The sequence below is a fragment of the Zootoca vivipara genome, chromosome 15 (assembly GCF_963506605.1).
Source record: "Zootoca vivipara chromosome 15, rZooViv1.1, whole genome shotgun sequence".
NCBI lineage: Eukaryota > Metazoa > Chordata > Lepidosauria > Squamata > Lacertidae > Zootoca > Zootoca vivipara.
In genome coordinates this window covers 29181725-29208113 of record NC_083290.1, presented here as the reverse complement: position 1 = coordinate 29208113, position 26389 = coordinate 29181725, and positions in this window count along the sequence as shown.

Below are 26389 nucleotides of genomic sequence, written 5' to 3'. Positions count from 1 at the left end.
CAAATACACAGGCAAGGAGCCTCGCCTATTTGTGGCGGCTCCACATGTTTTAGAACCCAGGAAAATCAGGGTTCTAAAATGCACAAGGAGTGCAAGCAGTTTCCAGCTTCAGACAGCCACTCTCTAAGAGTTTAGGTAAAGGTAAAGGGACCCCTGACCATTAGGTCCAGTCGTGACCGACTCTGGGGTTGCGCGCTCATCTCGCATTATTGGCCGAGGGAGCCGGCGTATAGCTTCCAGGTCATGTGGCCAGCATGACAAAGCCGCTTCTGGCAAACCAGAGCAGCACATGGAAATGCTGTTTACCTTCCCGCTGTAGCGGTTCCTATTTATCTACTTGCATTTTGACGTGCTTTCGAACTGCTAGGTTGGCAGGAGCTGGGACCGAGCAACGGGAGCTCACCCCGTCACAGGGATTCGAACTGCCGACCTTCTGATCGGCAAGCCCTAGGCTCTGTGGTTTAACCACATGGCGAAGAGGGTATGTATGGAGCTATTGCACTCAGCCCTGCTGCCAACTCCATTTGTTTTCATAACACTTAATGATAATAGCTGAAGAAGTCTCATCATGTGATGATGTCACTGAGGGCAAATGAAGTAAAGTGAAATTGTGGGCAGAGCTTCCTGCACTGGTGGCAAGCGTGTTCCCAGCCGTTGCAAAGAGCCAGGGGGCAGAACTGAATGCCCAGCCCCCTGAAAAAAAATTGGGGCCCCCCAAAAGTGGCTAGGCCCCTAGGAGCTGGCATGTATATTATCCTTTCTTTCTTAATTAATGCCCAGAAAGTCAGTGATGAAAATGGGAGCAGAGCCTCAATTTGGCTATATAAATTTAGAGCCATAGATCACTTTTAAAGGTAAAGGGACCCCTGACCATTAGGTCCAGTCGTGACCGACACTGCGGTTGCGGCACTCATCCTGCATTATTGGCCGAGGGAGCCAGCATACAGCTTCCAGGTCGTGTGGCCAGCATGACTAAGCTGCTTCTGGTAAACCAGAGCAGCACACGGAAACGCCGCTTACCTTCCCACTGTAGCGGCACCTATTTATCTACTTGCACTTTGACGTGTTTTCTAACTGCTAGGTTGGCAGGAGCTGGGACCGAGCAACGGGAGCTCACCCCGTTGTGGAGATTCGAACCGCCGACCTTCTGATCGGCAAGCCCTAGGCTCTGTGGTTTTAGCTTAGTGCTAAGCTAAGCACCTTGCTTTTCTTGCCATTTTGAGGTGTGTGCATCTATGCATGTGGGTCTTCCAATGGAAGACAGGGTCTCTGGGACCACCATGAGAAGCACAATGCGTGTCAGAGTGGGCTGAGATGCTACCCACAAAGCACCAGAGTTTTGTGCTCTGGCTCTGAAGTTGCAAATCCTCACTTTCCACAACCTGTTCCTGCTTACGCAATAACAGACCTTGGCCGGCTAATTTTGCTGCCCTTAGTGCTGTTCTGAAAGACCCACAGAGAACGATATATCTACAGGCGGAATGGAAGGTAATCACGACTTCAGAGGCAGTATATATTTTGAGAAATCTGCAAAGTCACTGATGCTGAAATGATGCTCTCAACTCCTCTTTCCAAAGCTGTTGAGAAGATTTGCAGGAGAGGATTCCTGGTGCGCCTGGCCTCCCTCCAGAGGCCCAACTTTCATTAAAACACTGACCACAGAACATTCCTTTTATTTTGGGTCCCAGGCCCACAAGATGAGCTTGATCAAAAGGCTCATTAAAGAGAAACATGACACAATCTGGTGGGTCCCCAAGCGCTTATGGAATGAAGCGTTTCCCCTGCATTACAAAAAGTGCTGCTGTTGTCTCTTTTCTGTTTTGTTGTTTCTTCCTCCAGAGGAACATTGAGGAAAGGTAGCGATGGTTAACTTAAATGGTTTTTAAGGGAAAAGGAGAGAAAGGAGCGTGTCCATTAATTTCAATAGCCTTCTTCAGGCTTGGCAAACCCTTTTCAGGCAGAGGGATGCATCCCCTCTTGGGCAGCCATCCCCAAACTTCGGCCCTCCAGATGTTTTGGACTACAATTCCTATCTTCCCCGACCACTGGTCCTGTTAGCTAGGGATCATGGGAGTTGTAGTCCCAAAACATCTGGAGGGCCGTAGTTTGGGGATGCCTGCTCTTGGGGAACTTTCTGGGGACTGCATGCAAGTAGTGGGTGGGGCCAGAGGCAAAAGAGCACCCAATGCAAAAATTGCCTTTGAACAGTAGGCTAGTTTCTACACACACCCCTCTCTATTTCCATCCAGGCAAGCAAGAGTCATTATCGGAGTTCAAGGATGAATTCTAGCCTGGTGAAAAACACTCAAAGCAGGGACTGTGAGGGGTGTGGCCTGGGAACTGTGTGGGTGTGGCTGAGGAGGAGCTGTAGCCTGGCAAGAGCACTGAGAACCACATAGAGAGGAGTGGAGGGCCACATTTACCCCCCCCCCCAAGCCTGAGACGTGGCCTGAGGATGTCTACAACCCTTTATTTCTAATAGGTGAGTTGCTACATACTGAGCTTGGGAGGTATACCTTCTGACCGCCCCGCATCACTGGAAGCTGGTTTAAGCAATCAGTGATGAGAGAGAGAGAGAGGCATTCTGCACATGCTCCCGAGCACTCTTTTTCTCAGTCATTTACCTTTTTCCAGGGGTGCGTTCTGTCTTTAAAGCTGGTTCCGGTGCTAAATTAGTGGGAAGCGGCGACTCTGAATTAAGCTCTGGAGGACAGCATTGGTTCAAAGGCCTGCCTTCAAAGATGACCTCTCAGAGAGATGCCTGATGGGGTGCTTTGGGGACAGTTAGTTTTTTTCACAGAGCAACTATTGTTATAAATAGTCTGTGCGCTGGGTGGGCTTGGCAGGGGTGCCAAACACATAAATCCTTTTTGCCTGGAAAGGACAGTAACTGTTCCATGTTGATAACACTGTTGCAATTATTGCAAGGTACAACAAAAAAGAAAATAAACACAAGAAATGCTCCTAAAATACACTGCTTCTCCCGGCCCCCCGCCCACCCACCCGCTGCCCCAATTTAACTTGGAATGTATCCAAGTGTTAGTGCTTCATTCTTGCTGAATCTTTTCTTCTAAGATCTTTTCCCCATCCCTCTGAGTCTCTGCCCACCACAGAATATGTGACTCCTTGGAACCTTGTGGTGGTGATTGTGGTAGGGACTGAGTATTGTAAAACATTGTGAATGGAACCAAAATAAAGCACAGCCCTCCTGTATAACCCTGGTGGACTTGGCAGTCCTAAACTCTGCTGTTTCTCTTGTTCTTGCAGGATGAATCCCGCGATTCAGAATCCTGCTTCTGAAATGCATCCCTTTTCTTCCCTAGGGATGGAAGCAACCTGAATCTGGCAATAAATAAATAAATAAATAAATAAATAAATAAATAAATAAATAAATAAATAAATAAATCTTGTAGTTCCTTTCCCATTCATCTAGTTTTGCAAAACCCTTCCATCCCAAATGGATTTCCAGACACTTTGTTGAGGACGGAAATATCTCCGTCTTTGTCTCCACGCCCCCCCCCCCAGCACATGCACACACAGACTTATATATTTCTCTAGGTGCTGTAGCAACACAACTTGCAAATGCAAGACATCTATGTTTCAGGATGGAAAATGCACCCCAGCAGGAAATTCAAGAGTTGAAATCAGTGGCAACTTTGGCTTCTGCCTAAGAACATAAGAATCGCTGTGCTCGATCAGACCAAAGGCCTGTCTGGTGCAGCATCATTTTCCTACAGTAGCCAATGAGATCCTTCTGGGAAGCCCACACGCAGGACCTGAGTGTAGCAGTAGGATTCCTCCCTCTTGTGGTTGCAGCAATTGGTATTCAGAAGTATACTGTCTCCAACAGTGGAGGTATAGCATGACCACGATGACGAGCAGCCATTGATAGCTTTATCCTCTGTGAATTAGTCTAATTCTCTTTAAAAGCTGTCCCTGTTGGTGGCCAACTATATGTCATCCCGTAGCTCTATGAGCTGCTTCCTCTTGTCTCTCCCAGTTCCTCCAACATTCAGGTTCATTCATTGGATGGCCCCATTGGGTTCTTGTATTATGCTTGCTTTGCACAGCAGTAGAAACGGTAAGAGAGAAATTGGTGTTTCTGCTTATAGCATTTTCTACAACCTGTCTGCTCTTGTGAATAGAGAGCCAGACCAACAGGGGAGACGATGACAGGGAAGGCATTGTGACTTGCTGTGACCCACGAGTGGTGGGCCTGAAGGGAATAATAGAAAAAATACTTGCCTATGGGAGAATTTTGAAATGCAAGAGCCTGCCTGAAAGTCCATCCCCATGATGCACTTGTAAGAGGGTTGGCTGGAATTTCACTAGAGCAAGAGAGAGAGGAAAAAAACACACTCTCTGCCCATGCTCAGAGTTGCTCTCATCTTTATATTTTCATAAAGCCTTGGCACTCCAACCGGTTTTGAAGCTGGGCCTTGAAGTTGAATGCTGGTATTTGATGAGATTTCAAAAGCAAGAATGTATGCCACCCATTATTTGTTTGATTTCTTACCTGTCCTTCATCCATAGGTCCCAGGGTGGGTTCCAACAATTTTTGAATAAAATACTAAAAGCAGTTTCAAAGAAATACCCTATCACAAGAATAGGGTGGGTCCTAAAAATATCCATTGCAGAGGTCAAAGACCAAGATAAAGAAGTGCATGTTCAGCATACAAAGGAAACTACATGATGAAGATGCCAAGCACACCTCTGGGGAAAGGGAATTCAACAGCTTAGGGGCTGCTGCAGAGAATGTCTACCCTGAGAAGCCACCCCTGATCTTCTGAGGGAGATGGGACTACCAAGAGGGCCCCCTCTGTTGATCTTAATACTTAATCGATCTTAATCTATTGGCGAGGAGACAGCCTTTCAGATATTTGAAGTATAAATCATTCAGGGCTTTAAACATTAATGTTTAAACAGTACGTTTCCGAGCACAGTTCAAAGTGTTGGTGCTGACCTTTAAAGCCCTAAACGGCCTCAGCCCAGTATACCTGAAGGAGCGTCTCCACCCCCATCGTTCTGCCTGGACACTGAGGTCCAGCGCCAAGGGCCTTCTGGCAGTTCCCTCGCAGCTAGAAGTGAGGTTACAGGGAACCAGGCACAGGGCCTTCTCGGTAGTGGCACCCGCCCTGTGGAATGCCCTCCCATCAGATGTCAAGGAAATAAACAACTACCTGGTTTTTAGAAGACATCTGAAGGCAACCCTGTTTTGGGAAAATTTTTATGTTTGATGTTTTATCGTGTTTTTAATATTCGGTTGGGAGCTGCCCAGAGTGGCTGGGGAAACTCAGCCAGATGGGCGGGGTATAAATAAATAATAATTATTATTAATTATTATAATGTGAGCATCCCCCAAATGATTGCTGGAACACATGAGGGCCTTTCTCCAGCACCAAATCTGTGGCATTCAATGAAGGAGAGGGCTGCAGATGAAGAGCTGCTGGTCTAGCAGAGCACTGCTCCACTCTGCTTCAGCAATTCAAAGACCCAGGTCTGCAGGTCTGCCCCGCAATGGCTCTAAATGGTCTCCTTCTGATGCGCTCCCTTGGGGGGGCCAATGGAAGCAGCCCTCCCCGTGCCTTGTTTGTGAGTGATGAATGGAAGCCTGGACTGAGCAGACCCGATTGCATATCTCCACATCCTTGGGGTGTTCCAGATGCACTGCCTGACCATGTTACCGCAGAGCTCCCCATCGATCATGCTTAAGTGTGGTGCAGTTATTGGCTGTGGCCCCCTCTGGCAACAGAGCATTTAGCAGGATAAATATATATACTCACATGTGTGACTCTCTCTCTCTCTCTCTCTCTCTCTCTCTCTCTCTCTCTCTCTCTCTCTCTCTCTCTCTCTCTCTCTCATGGAAAAGAGTGTGGGGAGGGAGCAGAAATGCTGTTAAGAGGAAGGAGATAGCTTAGTTATTTTTCAGTAGAGCCTTTTGGGGAGGCTGAGAGTGGGGGGCAGCAGGTGGAATTGAAACTGGGGTAACCGCCTCTTTCAGAGGGTCAAGGAATGTGGCAGTTGCTCATCTCCTGGGTTCAAAGTCTTACCCATCTGCACGTTCTGGAATTCACCTACTAATATTTGAGAAAGTGAATCAGTTACAGTACGCACATTGTACATTAAATGCATGCGGCGTTAATATGGCAAGGAGAAAACCAAACAAGCAAGCAACTTCTATGAGATACAGGACAAAGGCTTGTTAAGGAATTTGGAAAAGACTCCCATTCCAAAAAGACACGTCACTGCAACTCAGATGGAAGGTTTATCACACTTAGATGGCACATTTTGAGTGCCACCATTCTCACTACTGAAAAGCTAAAAATAGTCCATGGTTCTAAATTTTATTACAAATTAGCATATACACTTTCAAAGCAAGACAGCGACATAATTAGGTTTTCCAGAGGGGTAGCTGTGTTAGTCTGTTGCAGCAAACACAACAGAGTCTTGTGGCACTTTAAAGGCTAACACATTCTTCTGACATAAGCTCCGGAATCAGGAATAAATTGAGTCCATCCATACTGTGCTAGCAACTCATACACACAGTGAGAACAATTAAAAAGGCAAGGACGCTTGGAGAGTCTAATAATAACTTGGATGCTATCAGCTACATTTTCCTCTCATTTGTGTGTCATGATCCGCAGCCAGGGTTCAGTTTGCCTCTGAAGGCCATTTGCTGGAAATCACAAGTGAGGAGAGAGTGCTGTGGCACTCAGGCTCTGCTCATGGGCTTCCCAGAGGCATCTGATTGGTCACTGTGAAAACAGGATACTGGACTAGATGGGATTATTTTTACCGTATTTTTCCATGTATAACACGCCCCCATATATAAGATGACCCCTATTTTTGGGGACCCCAATTTAAGAAAATGGGGGGAGAACATGACCAATTGCCGCCACCACCAATCCTCAACAGCACTTGTTGCAGACACCAGTCACCCACCCTATTGCCGCTGATAAGCTCCTGCTCACGGCTGCAACCAATCGCCAGTACCACCTCCTCAGCATTATCTGTGTGTAAGACGACCCCCAATTTTGAACATTATTTTACAGTAAAAAAAACCTCGCCTTGTACACGGAAAAGTATGGTATTATTATTATTATTGTTATTATTATTATTATTATACCTCGCCCATCTGGCTTGGTTTCCCCAGACACTCTGGGTAGCATCCAGCACATATAAAAAGATAATAAACCATCAAACATTAAAAAACTTCCCAATACAGGACTGCCTTCAGATATCTTCTAAAAGTTGTGTAGTTCTTTATCTCCTTGACATCTGATTGGATGGCATTTCACAGGGAAGGTGCCACTGCCAAGAAGGCCCTTTGCCTGGTTCTCTGTAACTTCACTTCTTGCAGTGAGGTAACAGTGATCCTAATACAGAATACAGTACTCCTCTTATGTTTGGGGTTCCTGCAGTGTGTGGTGGGGGAATTGGATGAGGACAAGTTTCATGTAACATATTTGGGGAGGGGGAGAGAGATCTGCTAGTGCCTTATATGGCGTCCACTTGCTGGAAAGTACTGATATGCCACCCCTGTCAGGGGCTGCATCCCTTGCAGTACTGCTAAGTACTGCAAAACTAGGAGAGAGCCCTTTAACTAAGTAGCCAGCCTACTACACTCCAGGACTGGTCAGCCTACATAAGGCTTCAGTCTCCCTATAGCTCTCTCTTGTAGCTGTCCAAGGTCCTGTCCATGGTTTCCCAAACTTGGGTCTCCAGCTGTTTTTGGACTACAATTCCCATCATCCCTGACTCGTGGTCCTGCTAGCTAGGGATGAAAGGAGTTGTAGTCCAAAAACAGCTGGAGACCCAAGTTTGGGAAACCGTGATCTAGACAGTCAGTCTTCTAGTGTTCCTAATCTATCTGGTGTGTTGGCTGGATCTTACAGCTGAATTGACAGCTGTGCATGTACACTCCTCTAGTCTAGGCTAATGGGCTCACATGCAAATAGTTTCTCCTGGGAACAAGGAACATTAATTCTGCAACTTGGCTCATGCATAGATCTGGTATTCCTCGTTTGCATGTCTCAGACTGACACAAACTGCGCAAGGCTTAGTCAAAGCAAGGAGAGGATCAACCTTTGGGGTGTTACATAAACAGTCTGTCGGTGGAGGAGATGCACACCCTTTAATTCCATCCTTGCTCATCTCCCAGATCTGTGACTCTGTAACTGGGTGTTTCTGTGGTGAGGCTCAAGAATCATCACAGCTGCGATTTGAGAACTACACAGCCAATTTTAGGGAAAATGAGATCTTTCTGAAGAAATTCTCTCCCCGGCTGGCCTCCATTTCCCGTCTAAAGAGCAGGGTCTGAAAAGCTCCTCACAGCAGTCTTGGTGGGCTTTGAACATAGGAGTTGGCTACCTTGAAACGATCTGATCATCCAAAGATGAAGCAGAATAGGGCATCCAAGACCAAGGAAGCACTGAGAGGTCACCCAACTGCCTGAGGGTTTAAGCTTGGCCTTCTACCCTGACTCCCTGCTTCCTTCCCTCATCTTTCCAGAAACAGACCATATGAGCACCACACCAAACATTAATGAAATTAATGTTTTAATTGAGGGGATGCTTGAGCAGCTTTGGGGCCATGGGGAAGGGGCGTTCCACTCTTTCTCTTATTCTCCTCTCAAAAAGCTGCTCTTTGTGCTTCATTTGAAGCACCCACTGGTGCCAATGGGAACTTCTCATGAAATGCCAAAAGCGGTTTGGAGAGGTGGCTTTTGTTGTTGTTTTTGTTGTTGGGATGGGGAAAGGGAGAAGGGAAGAACTGAACTCCTTTCCCCCTGTCCCTTGCTCCTAAGGCTACTCAGGCTTACCCTCAGCTTGCATCTACACCACTAAAAACATCCCTGTTAATCACATTCATGTAATTCACTTCACATCTAGTTTGGCCCAGCGAAAGAAGGAAAAGAAGGAAAGGAAATAGGAAATGTGGTTTTGGTGATGGGGAAGGAGTGGGAAGCAGAGAAGGCTGATTCATTCGGGCAAATGGGGCATTGCCTCCCACTGCAACCTCAGTCTGCCCTCAGCCAGCTCCCACCTTCCTGCATTATTTTACCCTTACGATCATATGGGGTATGGCATGGCATCACCTGCCAACTTCCTCCTCCTTAGCCTCAGTGTTTCCCCTGTAAAACTCGGCAGGGAGAAGTATAGAGGCAAATCAAGAATTACGTGGCTCTCCCTGTCATTGGCTCTTGCTCCCTCTATAGCTGGTCCCCTATGCCTTCTGCCCTGCCAGACACCACTGGTGGAAAGACCTCCACAACAGCCTATTAAGGAGATTCTGAGGGGGCCTGGTTTGCCACCCTCCCTCCCTCCTCCAAAATGCCCCAACTCCATTGCAAATCTAGTAGCTGATTAAGTCATTTTGGTGCTGCCAAGACACACAAAATGCAGTGACTGGGCCTGGATGTGGTTCCCATGGAAACCAGCCAGAGTTGAGTGTAAGCTCTGATGTCGTATGGGCTCAGGGTTATCTCAGGAGTGGAGAGGCAATGTGGACTTCAAAGCTTTGTAGGTGGTTGCCTGTGGTCCATAGAGACACGTACCAGATGTGACTCACCTACCATATGTGTGGGTATGAGAGAGAGAGAGAGAGAAATAGTCATCAGACTGAATTCTGGGATTCATGGGGCTTTGCTTTTCCCATGGATCCCCAGGAATGGCTTTGCAGGACTTCTAGTTTCATTTGAAAATCAACATGGATAGATTGGGTTGTTTCCTCAGTGCTTGCCATTAAAAAGACATTGAAGGATTACAGAATTCTGGGCTTCCCTGACAGATGATGCCAGTAGTTCTTTCACATGGGCCACTATGGCCTCATTTTGTGGCACAAAACACGTCCGGCGTCTGTTCCGGAAATGCGTGTGACTGGTCAATTGAAGAAGGCATTTGCTGAGGCTAACATGACAAGCAATATCCATAACTGCTGGTAATCGTCCTCAGATGTTCAATTGCTCCAATCCAGCTCCATTGAGTATGAAGAGGCTGCTATTATCCAGAGATCCGTCTGTCACCAGTATTACAAATGGATGCTGACACACGGCTCAGGCACACTCAGAGCATCCTGCTTATTACAACATTTCTTTTGTTGTCTTCTGCAGAGGCTGGGAAGGGATCGTGGGAAAATGGCTGTTGCTTTTTGGAAACCAGAATTTCAATCCTGTCCCCTCCCTCCCCAAGTGCCAGGGACAGTCTTCTGTAAAAGCAATAATAAAGCAACCCATCAAATGGGAGCCAGGTACACATTTTTCACTCTCCCTATCATTTATTGCTAGGCAGAATAAAAAGATGGTTGAATCCATGAGAATGTTGTCTTGGTCAGGCTTCTTCAACCTCAGCCCTCCATATATTTTGAGACTAAAATTCCCATCATCCCTGACCACTGGTCCCGCTAGTTGTAGGCCAAAAACATCTGGAGGGCTGAGGTTGAGGAAGCCTGGTCTAGTTAGCACCAGGGAGTGGAGGCATGGGTGGTGGATAGCTGAGAAGTCCCTGTTGCTGATTCAGCATTGAAAGTACCTAGGTAGTAGGTTCTTCTAATATACCTTAGGGCATAGCTGCCAAGTACCCCGTTTTCCCCGGGAAACCCCCTGTTTTTACTTACCTTTTCCCGGTGGTCCCCCGTATCACTTCGTCTCCCATTTTTCTTTGTTATTTTCTCCTGCCGGCGGCCATTTTTCCCCATTCTGATTTGCCCTTCTATGGGCACAAAAAATGGCCGCCACCGGCTTCAAAAGTCGCATCTATGCATGACCGGAAGTGCGTAGACGTGACTTCCGGTGTCGGCGGCGGCCATTTTTGGTGCCCATGGATGGGTGGGGCGACTCCGGAAGTTGGGTCGACGCACTTCCGGTCATGCGTAGAAGCTACTTTTGAAGCCGGCGGTGGCCATTTTTGGTGCCCATAGAAGGGCAAAGCGACACCGGAAGTTACGTCGACACAACTTCCGGTGTCACACGGCTGCTGGTCCCAGATTCTGCAGTCCGGGACTTGGAAAGTAAGCTTTAGGGAAAGGTCCCAGTGCAGTGCATAGCTATACTATGGAACTCACTCCCACAGGAGGCACTGATGACGACCAACTTGCAGGTCTTCCTGTCCTACGCTGCAGGGAGGGCGGAGGGGGGTTGCCAGGGGAGGACCCCAGGTTCAACCCCCGCATCTCCAGGGGGGTCTGGGAATGCCCCCCTCTCTGAAACTGGGGAGAGGGCCTGTGAGATCTCTGCGAGATGCACTCGTGGGCTGAGTCAGTGCAAGGCAGGTTCTGTTTCCAAAAAGCCCTTGCCTGGGTTAAAAGATGGCTCCCTTCTTCCTCCACTGCCAGAGGCAGTAAATGCATTAGAAAAGCACTCGCTGGGTGTCCCTCTCCCGTGCTCCTAGCAGGCTTTGCAAAGTTCTCCAGGGTTGGAGGCGAGGGGCGGGCCAGTTAGGAGGGAGGGGCGTCACGCCAGCCAGCCACTAACGTGCTGCCTCACTAGCCTAGCCTGCCCCTCACCTCTTCCCAGGGCCACAGCCCAGCCCCCAGCCTGGCAGCCTCAGGAAAAAAAATTTACAAAAGAAAGCTGCAGGTGCGCCGGCACGCCGAGCAAGATTTCGGGCTTGGCTTTTGAGGCGCCGATCGTGGGGCAGAGACGCGGTCCCGAGTGCCACTCCCCCTCCAGCAGGCACCCTCACGGCACCCAAAACATCGCTCGGCCGGCGTGCCTGCAGCTTTCTTTTGTATTTTTTATTTCTCCAAGGCTGCCATGCGGAGGCAAGGGGCAGGGGCGCGGCCCCAAGTGACACCCCCTCCAGGGCAGTGCCTGGGGCATACCGCCCCCTGCCCCCCACTTTTTGTTTATTTTATTTTATGTTATGTTTATTTTATTTTGGATAGTTCATTTCCTCTTTTGTTGCAAGTTATGCAGTACAAATATGGGGAACTGCCCGTCATATTTTCTAAACAGAATCTGGGCAAATCTTTCCTCTTTTCAACCCCAGGATGGCAGTTCAATAGGCAAGAGTCATGTAATTTTGTCCTCTTGCTGCAGCCAAAGGCTGGATGGAGATCCTCCCTACCTATCAGGTTTCCTCCAGCACTAAACAAGCAGGTGGTATTTATTTAGGATCTTTACATCCCACTTTATAGAGGATCTTAAAGCAGCTTGGTAAATATTCTCAAAAAACAAAACAAAAACCACACTGAGATCTAGTAGATAGTAGGGAAGAAATCTGATTTGATCCATCCCTGTTCTTGCTTCTGAAATGGAAGCAGCTGTACATTATTAAATTATTCTTGAATTCCAAACGTTGAGCATAGCACAGTTTGCTGAACATTTCAGTTTTTCCTTTCCATCTATGTTAATGATTTTCATGGGGAGGGGAGGGGAGCATGAGCTGAAAAATCTGCAGCATTTTCTAAATTTTCCACTTTATTCCTCACTAGTCGGATCTCATCTTGTGTCCAGTAACACTCTGCACTGGATCCATCCAAAACCTAGATCCCAAATGGATTTGCCTAATCAGATTGAGACAACCCTGGACCACCCTGGGTTAGATCAGGCCCACCTAGAGTTATCTGGGGCTGTCAAAAGGGGGGGGGGATTCTGCCAGAGAGGATGGGAGAAGAAGATGTACAAGCAGCCTACATATATATGCCTTCCTCTCCCCACCCTCCCAACCATGTGCTTAGTCACCATTCAGGCTTTAAACCCAGATTAAGCATGACTCTAAGATAAATGGGGCCAGGTGGACTTCCACTCGTGAGAAGCCACCACTGAAAAGCTCCAGGACCACACACCTCATACTTCATACTGAGTAGGGACCACCAAGAGAACCCATAGCTGCCAAGTACTTACTTTTTACTTACCTTTTCCCAGTGGCCCCCCCTATCACTTCGTCTCCCTTTTTTTCTGTTATTTTCTCCTGCTGGCGGCCATTTTTTTCTTTCTGATTTGCCCTTCTATGGGCACAAAAAATGGCCGCCGCCGGCTTCAAAAGTCACATCTACGCATGACCGGAAGTGCGTAGACGCAACTTCCGGTGTCGGGGGTGGCCATTTTTGGTGCCCATTTTTGGTGCCCATAGATGGGTGGGGCAACACCGGAAGTTGCGTCGACACACTTCAGGTCATGCATAGAAGCTACTTTTGAAGCCGGCGGTGGCCATTTTTGGTGCCCATAGAAGGGCAAAGCGACACCGGAAGTTACGTCGACACAACTTCCGGTGTCACACGGCTGCCGGTCCCAGATTCTGCAGTCCGGGACTTGGAAAGTAAGCTTTAGGGAAAGGTCCCAGTGCAGTGCATAGCTATACTATGGAACTCACTCCCACAGGAGGCACTGATGACGACCAACTTGGATGGCTTTAAAAGAGGATTAGACAAATCCATGGTGGAGAGGGCTATTGAAGGCTACTAGACATGACGGCTTTGCTCTGCTTCCATGGCTGGAGGAAGCAATGCTCCCACATACCAGATAGAAGCCTTTAGCAGCCCTATCAGATGCCAAGGATTGATTCCTAGGACCTTTCACATGGAAAGCAGGTGCTCTGCTGCTGAGCTGCAGCCAGAGCCAATATTTCCAACTAGGCAATTGGAGATGTTGCAAAGACTTGAAGGAGCACTCCCCTTGACTCATGCACAAACATGTTTATTACAACTGGGAGAGCCACATAACCAGGATCATAAAGAGATACAAAGAAAAGTCGTGCAAATGCAAAGGCCTCGAGAACAGTGTTCCCCTTAATCTCACTGCGTGGTTGATAGGTGTTTTTCTAATGTCCTTGCCATTTCAGACATCTTTGTATAACCACCCTGAGATCCACGTTTGGACAGAAATGTTAAAAATAAAATTCAGTCTGCATCTGATAGTCGTTGGAGCACCAAGCTGGCTCAATTCAGTTTGAACAAGAAGGCTCCAGATCGGTCAGCGATGGAAAGTGGCCAACGTTTCACTCCAAAACGGTTGCCTTTTCTTCTCAGCAGAGCTTCAAAAAGATTGCAAGGCTTTGATGCTGGCTTTGAAAGGTGAGGCCTCCAATGCCTTCCACGTAAAATTAATGAGTACAACAGCCGCCAGAGATGAATGGAGAATTCTATCTTCCCCAGTTGAGTTCTGCTCATTGTTCTATCTTGAGATGTTTACTCTCTCCCCAGCAGGCCTCCTGCGTCTTGTTTCTTTTGTAAGGCGGTCGTCTTTTGCCAGTTACCTGGTGAATGCAGGCAGAGGTAGCATCTTAGGCGGTGTACCAGATATTTGCATCCTGGGAGTGGTCGGAAAGTCCACTGGGGTCATCAATTACACAGCCCCCAGGCAAAGGTGATATCCAGCCAAATATACAATTCACCGCTTGGCAGTTTCCCTGTTCTTTTTCATTTCTTTTGAGGGCATTTCCTGGCAAGAATTCTGTTATGTGCTAAGCTTGGATCCCAGAACATAGGCAAGTAGGAACCTAGAATGCAGCAACTGATTGGCTTGCAGGAGAAGACCAATCAGGCTCCAGGAAGAAGCTAATCAGCCTATTAGGCTGGTAGGATCGTAGAATGCAACAACTGATTGGCCTGCAGGAAAAGACCAATCAGGCTCCAGGAGGGAAGCAGAATCAGCCAATCAGATGGGACTCATTGTGTAAATAATGTATATAAAAGCCTGAGGTTGGGGGGGGGGCATTTCATTCACTGTTTTACGAGCTGCAATAAAGAGCATGAATACAGGACTCTTGAGTATATTTCAAATTCTCTGCATGTTCCTCTCTTTCTCTTCTGCTCACTGACGGGTCCCTCAGCATCCGTTTGATTTAACTCCAAAATGTCTCTTACTTAAATTCCCTTCTGGAATCTTTGCTCTTTCCCCCACCCCAGGATACATTGAAATTCAAACACTTACAGTTTATCATCCCAGAATATCTCTAGGTAGCGGAGAGAGAGAGAGAGAGAGAGAGAGAGAGAGAGAGAGAGAGAGAGAGAGAGAGAGAGAGAGAGAGAGAGAGAACCCCAAAAATAAAATACAAAAAATTAATAATTAACTGCCATATGCTTTTCTCTCTCCTCTTTCATCTCAGAGAAACTGATGATGACTGGCGTCCCCAAAGATCTCGCACTCTTTCCTTTGCAAAGGGACGTGGGCTGCCAGAGAGGGAGCCTCTTATTGATAACAAGACAAGAAGTCACTTGAACTGGCGGAACAGCTGGGGACTCTGCTGTCCAGAAGGCACCCTGCGGAGCACGCAGGCAGGAGGGAGGTTTAGCCAACACTCCCCATGGCTAGATCTGGAGTGCTCCACGACAGACTGAGGCAAGCCTTGAACGCTTTGCCTTTACCACTAAGGGCCTGATTCTGTGGGCTGTTATGGCACCGGGAAAACTCTGATGGCGGCTGCCACATTCAGCTTGCTGGAGAGAGAGCTGCAAATGTGTCCCTAGGCAGGACTGAGGAAGCAGAATGCAGGCCCTGTTGCCATGGGTACCCAAAGCTATTGTTGTTGTTTGTTGTTTAGTCGTTTAGTCGTGTCCGACTCTTCGTGACCCCATGGACCATAGCACGCCAGGCACTCCTGTCTTCCACTGCCTCCCGCAGTTTGGTCAAACTCATGTTGGTAGCTTCGAGAATACTGTCCAACCATCTTGTCCTCTGACGTCCCCTTCTCCTAGTGCCCTCAATCTTTCCCAACATCAGGGTCTTTTCCAAGGATTCTTCTCTTCTCATGAGGTGGCCAAAGTATTGGAGCCTGAGCTTCACGATCTGTCCTTCCAGGGAGCACTCAGGGCTGATTTCCTTAAGAATGGATAGGTTTGATCTTCTTGCAGTCCATGGGACTCTCAAGAGTCTCCTCCAGCACCATAATTCAAAAGCATCAATTCTTCGGCGATCAGCCTTCTTTATGGTCCAGCTCTCACTTCCATACATCACTACTGGGAAAACCATAGCTTTAACTATACGGACCTTTGTCGGCAAGGTGATGTCTCTGCTTTTTAAGATGCTGTCTAGGTTTGTCATTGCTTTTCTCCCAAGAAGCAGGCGTCTTTTAATTTCGTGACTGCTGTCACCATCTGCAGTGATCAAGGAGCCCAAGAAAGTAAAATCTCTCACTGCCTCCACCCAAAGCTATAGCCTCCAACATTTATCCAATGACAATAGGGACGTCCTAAGGAAAAGTGGGACATTCTGGGGTCAAATCAGAAACTGGGATGGCTTTTCTGTAAATCTGGGTCTGTCCCTGGAAAATAGGGAGACTTGGAAGGTCTGCAAGACATGGGTGGAAACCATGGGGCGAAAGACTGCACAGTTCCCTTCAGGGGGTGATTGGTGATATTCAAATATATAAAAGGATGTCATATAGAGGAGGGAGAAAGGTTGTTTTCTGCTGCTTCAGAGAAGCAGACATGGAGCAATGGATTCAAACTACAAGAAAGAAGATTCCACCTAAACCAGGCATCCACAAATTGCGGCCCTCCAGATGTTTTGGCCTACAACTCCCATGATCCCTAGCTAACAGGACCAATGGTTAGGGATGATGAGAACTGTAGTCCAAAACATCTGGAGGGCCGAAGTTTGGGGATGCCTGACCTAAACATTAGGAAGAACTTCCTGACAGTAAGAGCTGTTCGGCAGTGGAATTTGCTGCCAAGGAGTGTGGTGGGGTCTCCTTTTTTTGGAGGTCTTTAAGCAGAGGCTTGACAGCCATATGTCAAGAATGCTTTGATGGTGTTTCCTGCTTTGCAGGGAGTTGGACTGGATGGCCCTTGTGGTCTCTTCCAACTCTATGATTCTATGGTTTCACCTACGTTGCCCCACCTTCTAGCCCTAGGAACCTTCATAAGGAAGCTGCGTTCAGAGGAAGAATAGTTGCTTAATGTATATGTTGATGTGATTTATTAATAAGCCATGTGCTTAGTTAAATGTTTATATATGTCAAATTAATTGTTAATGGTTGATTATTAATTTTTTAGTGTTACATTGCAGTGACATTATGTGACTCATCGTGTATTTTTTTCCTGACAGCTGCTTTCAGCACAAATTTATTTGTGGGAAATAAATGCTATAAATAAAATGACAATATGTTGGATATAGAGGCAGAAAGGGTGGAGGAAAGAGAGGAGGCCTGTGTGGTAGTGGCCCAAGGGGCCACAATAAATGTGATAATGTGCACTCCTGTAAATCTTTGAGTGTGCTTCTAATAAATAATAATAATAATAATAATAATAATAATAATAATAATAATAATAATAATTTATACCCCGCCCATCTGGCTGGGTTTCCCCAGCCACTCTGGGCGGTTTCCAACAGAAAAATGAAATAAAATAATCTATTAAACATTAAAAGCCTCCCTAAACAGGGCTGCCTTCAGATGTCTTCTAAAAATCTGGTAGCTGTTTTTCTCTTTGACATCTGATGGGAGGGCGTTCCACAGGGCGGGCGCCACCACCAAGAAGGCCCTAATAGAGAAGTTATGGTAGCCTGTTACTTTATGAAACTGATGATTTTGCAAGTTTCTGCCCCAATGGGCAGTGGTACCTCTACTTACGAACGTGATCCGTTTCGGGGTGCCGTTCGCACCCTGAAAAGTCCATAAGTAGACCGCCGCTAGTCCACATGCATGAAGCGTGATAGAGCGCTCCTGCGCATGTGTGCATGGCAAACCCGGAAGTAAACACTTCCGGGTTTGCCACGTTCATAACCTGAAAAGCTGCAACGTGAAGCAAACGTAACACAAAGTATGACTGTATGTGAATCACAAAGATACAGCTCAAAGCTAGAACACGGTGGGAATTAGAACTTAATCAGCAGAAATTGCCAGTGCTTATTGCGCATGTGTATTAAACATGAAATGAGGTAATAATGTATATGATTGGTGAAAATTGAAATGCTTTGTTTGAAATTTTATAAATACCACTGCCCGGACGGGGTTGCAGTTTTGCGGAATGATCCAACTGTGACCTATTGCTTCGTAATAAACAGCGTTAGACTCCTAACGCCTCACATTTCTGAGTTTTATTGGCATAAACTCAGGAGATAAGCTATTTTCTGGCTTACAACAGATGAGCAAGGGAGAAGGCTGGAGGGCTAGGAGAAGGCCTAATTCAGAAAAGGGTCATTAGGGGACACAGAGGTTGATGCAAATTGTTCTCCTGCAGAACCACCAGAGGCTGAGAGTGAGAGGCTGGGCGGGGGGCGGTTTTCAGCAGATGTGGACCTTGGCTAAGTCTCACCCCTTCCCCTGATTGTAACCATCTAATCCGATGAAGAGTTCTGGAAAAATAACAAGCTTTCTGTTTTCTGATATTTTGGATAGCCTGATCAATATATTGCCCCATTATGGATTTTGGGGGTCTACCTATGGGCCAGCCATGTCTACCTTTCAAGGAAACCCTGTTGTTAACTCTATGAGCAAGGTGTGGTTGAATGCCCAAAGTGCCAGGCACAAGAAGAGAAAATGGCTGCCTTGGCGTCACCAAGTGAAATTGGGACGGTATCATTCTAACAGACATGGGATTTTTCTCTTTGTTCAGCCCTCAGCATGTGGAATGGCACAATATCGACAGAGCCTCCTGCAGGAAAACAGGCTTGAATTCTGTCTCCCTCATTTGCATCTTCCTGCCTCTATGCTGGGGCTGTGGGAGGCCAAGGCTACTGGGCGTTGCCATAGTGACCAAGGAGGATTGTGGCTTTGTTCTAGCAAGGGATGGAGGCCACATTGAGACCTCATTGACAGTGGTAAAACAAAAATTAATTTGAGTGTCTTTATGGGAGATACAGAACCAACACTTAATTTCTCAGAAGAGAAGAACTTGAGCACAAGCTGTTCTCCTAATCATACCCTTGACCTGGAAGGCCACCCTTTTCCTTGTAACTATGGATGGGCTGGTTGTAGGGTAAGAGGTCTGATAATTGGGGTGAGGGTTGGAAATCCAGCCTGGGTGAAAGCTGTGGGGGGCTCAGGAGGACCAGTTAGGGAGGGGGAGGATGCCACCACTGTTGTGCCCACCACCTGCTACCTAAAGTGGTTGCCTCACTCTGCCTAATGACAGGGGTGCCTCTCCTTAAAATTTCCATCCAGAAGCAGAGAGGTCACTGTCTGTGTCTGATGAGGACAGGAAGTGTCATCTGAAAGTTCCTGGGAAATGAATCAGGCTGACTGTCTCGCCAGAGTGGTGCATGCTCTAGTTATCTCTCGCTTGGACTACTGCAATGCACTCTATGTGGGGCTACCTTTGAAGGTGACCCAGAAATTACAATTAATCCAGAATGCGGCAGCTAGACTGGTGACTGGGAGCAGCCGCCGAGACCACATAACACCGGTCTTGAAAGACCTGCATTGGCTCCCAGTACGTTTCCGAGCCTGTTGTCTTTGTCCATGGAGTTTTCTTGGCAGGGATACTGAAGTGGCTTGCCAGTTCCTTCTCCAGGTGGATCACGTTTAGTCAAAACTCTCCACTATGACCTGTCCATCTTGGGTGGCCCTGCATGGCATAGCTCATAGCTTCTCTGAGTTATTCAAGCCCCTTCACCACGACAAGGCATTGATCCATGAAGGGTCTTGGGAGAAGGCTTCTTGGGAGAAAAGCAATGACAAACCTAGACAGCATCTTAAAAAGCAGAGACATCACCTTGCCTACAAAGGTCCGTATAGTTAAAGCTATGGTTTTCCCAGTAGTGATGTATGGAAGTGAGAGCTGGACCATAAAGAAGGCTGATCGCCGAAGAATTGATGCTTTTGAATTATGGTGCTGGAGGAGACTCTTGAGAGTCCCATGGACTGCAAGAAGATCAAACCTCTCCATTCTGAAGGAAATCAGCCCTGGGTGCTCACTGGAGGGACAGATCGTGAAGCTGAGGCTCCAATACTTTGGCCACCTCATGAGAAGAGAAGAATCCTTGGAAAAGACCCTGATGTTGGGAAAGATTGAGGGCACTAGGAGAAGGGGACGGCAGAGGACGAGATGGTTGGACAGTGTTCTCGAAGCTATGAACATGAGTTTGACCAAACTGCGGGAGGCAGTGCAAGACAGGAGTGCCTGGCGTGCTATGGTCCATGGGGTCACGAAGAGTTGGACACGACTAAACGACTAAACAACAACAACGTTTCCGAGCACAATTCAAAGTGTTGGTGCTGACCTTTAAAGCCCTAAATAGCCTCGGTCCAGTATACCTGAAGGAGCGTCTCCACCCCCATCATTCTCCCCAGACACTGAGGTCCAGCTCCAAGGAGGGACGCCTGGCAGTTCCCTCACTGTGAGAAGTGAGGTTACAGGGAACCAGGCAGAGGGCCTTCTGGTAGTGGCACCCACCCTGTGGAACGCACTCCCATCAGATGTCAAGGAAATAAACAACTACCTGAGTTTTAGAAGACATCTGAAGGCAACCCTGTTTTGGGAAATTTTTTATGTTTGATGTTTTATCGTGTTTTTAATATTCGGTTGGGAGCTGCCCAGAGTGGCTGGGGAAACTCAGCCAGATGGGCGGGGTATAAATAAATTATTATTATTATTATTAATTATTACAATGTGAGCCTCCCCAAATGATTGCTGGACCACATGAGGAGATGGTTGTGGGCCTTTCTCCATCACCAAATCTGTGGCATTAAATGAAGGAGAGGGCTGCAGATGAAGAGGTCCAGTGCCGAGGGCCTTCTGGCGGTTCCCTTGCTGCGAGAAGCCAAGTTACAGGGAACCAGGCAGAGGGCCTTCTCGGTAGTGGCACCCGCCCTGTTGAACGCCCTCCCACCAGATGTCAAAAAGAAAGATAACTACCAGGCTTTTAGAGGACATCTGAAGGCAGCCCTGTTTAGGGGAGCTTTTAATCTTTAAGAAATTAGTGTATTCTAATATTTCTGTTGGAAGCTGCCCAGAGTGGCTGGGGAAACCCAGCCAGATGGGCGGGGTATAAATAAATAAATAAATAAATATTATTCCAGCCAAGGACACATGGTGCCTCCTCGGGAGGCCTTGGTTGATGAGCCTGCAGTTGCATGAGAAGCAGATTGGCTTCGTAGAAGCCAGAGCAGGAGAGTGAGTGGACTTCCCGTGAGTTTGCCATGGCAATCAATCTGCTTGTTTTCTCTCACTGCTCCCGGAGTCCCTTTGTCTGCCTCTCCAGATTCCAGGCATGGCTCTGATTATGGTAGCACAGATGGTCCGCACTAACCCCGAGGCATCTCTCACAATCCTGTTAACTATACAGGCATGTGTAAGACCTCGTCTGTCCCTGGGGGGGGGGGGGGGAGCGAATGGAATGCCTGGAATTGCCAGCTCCAGATTTGAAGGCTCTTTGCCCTCCTCCCTCCTGGTTTCGCTTTCATTTCGCTTTCCTGGTGCTGTAATTGCAATTAAGGTAAACTCTGGTTGCTCAGTGGAAGTGAACCACTTTGCAAGACAGCTCCCATGTAACTTAATTAAAATAAATCTTGGGCAACCTGAGCTGCTGGATGAAAAGAAAGCCCCTTGGGAGGCTAAAGCTCTTTTGCAAATTTTGCTGAACCTGAATCGCTAGAAGTTCAGAAGGAAGGCTCTGTTTGATAGAGACCTTGCAGGATCTTAATATTTGGAATGTGAACTGAACGAATGCAAATACAAAACTACCAAGCCAAGAATTCTTTGTTTTACTTTCAAGACATAGCAAAGCAGTGGTGCCAAAGTTGGGAGAATGAGCTTGAATCTCCCTCTGGGGGAATGTCTAAAAGTTGGCAGCGGGCATGCTCATTGTGGCCTTCATCCCCATCTGTTATTTGTGCACTCTCCCTTTGTACCTGAGGTTTCAGTTCTCTGCACATTTACTTAGGAGTAAGTTCCACTGAACTACTGAACAAAAATGCATTGGAGCTGCCAGGTTTTTTATTTAAAAAATTGTATGATATATGGGAAGCAAAAGCTAATGATGGAGGATAAGTCTCTGCTTTCCCAATCCAGTTGTTACCAAGTTGGCAACGTCACCCTTTGATTGGAGCCTCACTCTATCCTCTCCCATGGATCCTTCCTTCCTTCCTTCCCCAGAGACTGTCTTTCATCTCAGGGACAGGCAGAGTGATAGTCCTGTGAATGAGCAGCAGAATAATAATAATAATAATAATTTATTATTTATACCCCGCCCATCTGGCCGGGTTCCCCCAGCCACTCTGGGCGGCTTCCAACAAAACAGAAATTCTAAAATACAGAAATCCATCAAACATTAAAATACAGAAATCCATTAAACATTAAAAGCTTCCCTAAACAGGGCTGCCTTGAGATGCCTTCTAAAGGTCTGGTAATTGTTGTTCTCTTTGACCTCTAGTGGGAGGGCATTCCACAGGGTGGGTCACCTACTCCGTGCAAATTAAAGGAGACCCTGAAGATCACGATCGCCCTGGCAAACTAGATTTATGGTGGCAAATGTAAAAATTCTGTAATAAGGGAAAGGGTTGAAGGAGCAGGTGGTAAATCACGCAAACATACTGGAATGGAGGTCCCTGCATGCCAAGGCCAGGAACATCAATGGCAATGAACAAATGAAGGAAACATTCCAGAAAGTAGACAGAGAATCATTTGAGGGACAGAAGGGGCGACACCTTCTGAGTTTAAACATGGTTTAAAGGATCAAAGTTGGGGGGAAAGAGGGGAATGCTGAGCAATCTAATGTAGAATACATGCGGCAGGGGGAGAGAAGGGGGTTTGGAGCACCATCAAATGGTTGAGCTCAGATGAAGAAGGAACAGTCTCTTTCCATGCTGATTTTGCTCCTTGAGTCACAGCTCGATATCCTGCACTGTTGATATTATTATATGCCTTTAGTATGTTCCAAGCCTCCTATTTCTTGATGGTGGTTATGGGACTTTGAGAATCTACCACTGGGCATTACCTGAGCCCTGCCTCCAGTAGCTGTCTGATAAAACACTGCCATTAAAGTGTCTGTTGGTACCACACAGAGAGAAACACGGAGCAGTTGTAATGACACCTGGAGCAACTTGCTGGGTCAAGCACTGCAGGCTTTTGAACCTCACGTTCCTTGGACCTGATGGCTGTCTGGAGCCCTTGGTGCTGTAGGCCATCAGGGCAGGACTTTGGGGCAGGACTCACCCAGCACTAAAAGCAAGAAGGCTGGCTTATCACATGTTGAAGTAAGCGACGTAATACACGTTGCTCTCTAAAGTAGTGTTCTTCAGCTTTGGACCTCCAGATGTTGAAATGCAACTCCCACCATCCCTCTGTAGCCATTGGCTACACAGGCAGGGGAGGATTGGAGTTGTAATCCAATAACTTATGGGACCCCAGTGTTGGAGAACACTGATGTATATAGCCCTCACATAAAACCATGCGGTCAAGAGTCCAAACTATGTGTTGTAGGAGCCTAAGGTAGGATATGGCAACTGAGTGACCAAAGGGGCATAGCTCAATGTTAGAGCATCTGCTTTGAATGCAGAAAGTCCCAAGTTCAGTCCCTGGCATCTCCAGGCAGGGCTTGGAGAGTCTTGTGGTACCTTAAAGACTAACAAATAGATTACAGCAGAAGCTTAGGTGGACTTTATCAGAGGATCTGATAATTAAGCCTCGTTCATACAAATGACTGAGGAAGAGAAAATTTATGGTGTATTTATGGTGTATTTTATTGATTCAATAACTTATCTCCCACCTTGAGGGTTTCTTACAAAAATAATAAAAATAATAAAATACAAATGAGGATAAATAACCAGTAAAAATAATTGACAAGCTGAAAGGTTATTACCATTGGCTGGGAGCCTTGAGCTACTGTATCGCTGTAGCCTTCTTCAAGGTGTTCCAGTTTACACTGAGGGCCAAACTCTTGAAACAAGAGCAGGATCATGTCTCCTGGCTCTGTGGCAAATGTCAGAGCACCCCCAGCTGTACCACCTTCATGTCTGCAAGCTAAAGTGGACCTCTGCAAAGAAAAAGCATTTCCATGTGCAAAGTCTTCCACATAAAGACTTCCTCATTTTTTGCAGACATCCATGTCAAGTTGCAGCTGTCCAGGTGGCAGAGATGATAGACATGCAACATCAGAGGTGGGGCCAGGAGGCACAGCCACACTGCTCATCCATGTCTTCCATGAATGGGCCTTTGCTGGTCTTGCTTCAGATGAATGCCTTATCTATTACAATGTTGCTGCTATTGTCACCTGTAGAAGTGCTCTGGTGGAAAATGTTCTGTGGTGACATTCTCTTGGAAAGATATTTATTTAATCTGGTGAGTCTGGATTCCCCCCCCCCCCCCCGGGTGGAGAGGGAGAAAGGTTCTTAGCACCCAGAATTCCCCTTCCATCCAGCAGAGGGAGGCAGTGTTACACTCCTGCTCTGCCACTCAAAATGATTGGCAGTTTCCTCTTGGAGCTGCAACACCTGCACTTGGGGAAGAGGAGGGGCATGCCTTAGTTCATGGCTCCCAGTGCAAAGGTAATTTTCAATGAGGCCACAGCCTTGTAGGTACATGCCGTGGTCGTGCCACATGTGCTATTTCCACTCTGCAAATATTTGCTCTTAGCAATCACTGTTGCTTACAGACACCAAGCACCTACCTTCCCTTCTCTCCAAGTCACAACAGATGAAGACCTTGCCAAGGAAATGAAATAAATGATTTACAATGGCCTTATATATTAAATCTCAGAGTCAATATTGCTGGTGACTCTCACTTTTTATGAGATCAAAGCAAATGCAGAGAGGGCTGAGTAAAGCTAGTAGCAGAGGCCTTGATACAATACAGCACCACGTGGTTGCAACCACGGCTTCCTGCTGCGGGAAGTGCAAAGAAGCAAGGAGGTGAGGCCTGTATCCAGGGAGGATGGCAGGGATGGATGTGACTGCATCTCCTAGGACAGGGTGGCACTTTTGGTACGGTACGCACCTGGGTCTGGGCCACTGCATGATGAAGAATTGATCAAAGGGCAGAGGCTGCCTGCCTGAATCAGGGTCATGATGTTGGAGCTGACAATTTAAACTAAGCTCACCAATGAACCTTTTATCAACCACCCTTCCAATTGCACATCGGTTTCTCTTATTTATGCTCACAACCATTCAAAACTAAGACATTTAGGATCTGCCTAAACTGAAGGCCTTCAAAGCCCCAAACAAGAGTAATTATTTCAGTTTCTGAAACTTTCTGTGTAACTCTAATATGCATCTTCTGAATGCAACTCAGAACCTTTAATTAAGCGGAAGCCTCACCAGACAGGCAGTGGAAAAATTATTAAACCAAAATTGACAGATTCATTCATCCCCATTTCCAAGCCAGGAGATTCAGCAGATGGAACACATGAGATCTAGGGGGAAAGTTGCCCCATCCTAATAATGTCAATGTATTTTATTTCATTTTAAATGTTGTAAATAACCTCCATAACTTTGAAGAACAGGTGTGATATGCTAGACAGCTCAACAAGCACGCAAAGCTCTATTTTGGATAAAGCTCTTTCTGACTAGGTTTTTAAGAAGGGTCGCTTACTCAAATTCTGGGTGGGTGGTGGTTGTGACGCAGCTCTCCTGGGGCACAGAAAAAAATTTTTTTATCCCCCATAGCCAGCCGTTGGGATTCTCCTCGGCCAGCCATGGAGGAGGGTGTGATTGCGTGCCAAAAATTGGAATCTAAAATGGCCAGTGATGGCCCTTGTGGGGGATGGGGCCTGGGTGGTGGACCAGAGTGAACAAGACTCCACTTTGGTCCACTGCTGGAGTATTGAAGCCAGCTGTGCCTGGAGACACCTGGAGTCATGGGCACAGTCAGAAGAAGACCTTGCTGTGGTTCAAAATGTTTGCCGTGTTCAGGGCTGGGAAGGAATTTGCCTGTAAACAAATTGGGCCCATTTGCGGGTTTTGCCTTCCTCAGAGTAATTGTCACAACTAAGGCATTGAGTAGAATCCTTAGTCCAATTCCGGCTGTCAGGTGATTTGGTGCATCGCCCTGGCCTCATGCAGGTGCGATATCTCAGAGTACCCCAGTAAAGGGATCTGGGCAGGGGCGTAGCAAGAAGGGGGCGATGGGGACAGGGCGCCCCGGGTTCCACTTGGGGGGGGGGTGACATTCAGCACACAGCACACACACCCTCGACGGCAGGCGCTGCGTCCATTGCTTAGCTGCCCATCCTCGCTCCAGAACGCTTTGGGGCCCTCCAGCAACTCACAGCTGGCTCCCACATGAGCACACAGTGCTCCTCCCCTGCCTCCGCCCATCAGGAAGCTTCGTCGTATCTGTGCTCGTGGCTGCTGCTTGGCTTGGGAGTCGGGGGGGCTGGCGGTGCCAAGTGTCACCCTCCTCCAGGGTCCTGGAGGGTCCTGGTGCAGGCAAACCGCTCTAGCGCCATGCGGGGATGGAGCCGAGGTCCTGTAATCGCGGCTGCCGCCACGAGCAGAGGGTCCCAGCGTCATCCTTGCATGGTGCTGGAGCGGTTTGCCGGCACCGTCGCTGCGCAGCACGCATGTGTGTAGCG